We start from the raw sequence: 492 nt of genomic DNA, 5'->3' as shown, positions 1-492 counted from the left end.
TGCAAGTCTAGAGTTTAGAAATGGAGAAGGAAATGGCAACCCACTCCAGTGTTCTTGCCTGGAGAATCCCAGGGATGGTGGAGCCTGGTGGGCTGCCATCTGTGTGGTTGCACAGAGTTGGACACGACTGAAGCAACTTAGCAGCAGCAGCAGCAAGGACTAGATTATCCTGTGTATATATCAGTGTGTGAAAGCATAAGTGAGAATATTCGTGGAGTTATGACATGATCAGCTCAAGGAGAAAGGAGACTAAATAGTGATAAAAAGTAGAAAATCATGTTTATTGGAAAGTGGGTACAAGGATAGAAATTATCAATAACTAGACACAGATAGGTAGAAGTGATGCATTTTGTGTGCATGCTCATTTGCTCAGTCTTGTCCTACTCTTTGTGACCCCATGGACTGTATGGCCTTCCAGGCTCCTCTATCCATGGAATTTTCCAGGCAAGAATATCAGAGTGAGTTGCTATTTCCTTCTCCAGGGATCTTTCC

This window comes from Bison bison, unplaced genomic scaffold (assembly GCF_000754665.1).
Source record: "Bison bison bison isolate TAMUID 2011002044 unplaced genomic scaffold, Bison_UMD1.0 scf7180017863947, whole genome shotgun sequence".
NCBI classification, from domain to species: Eukaryota; Metazoa; Chordata; class Mammalia; order Artiodactyla; family Bovidae; genus Bison; species Bison bison.
Note: the sequence above shows the minus strand (reverse complement) of the source record.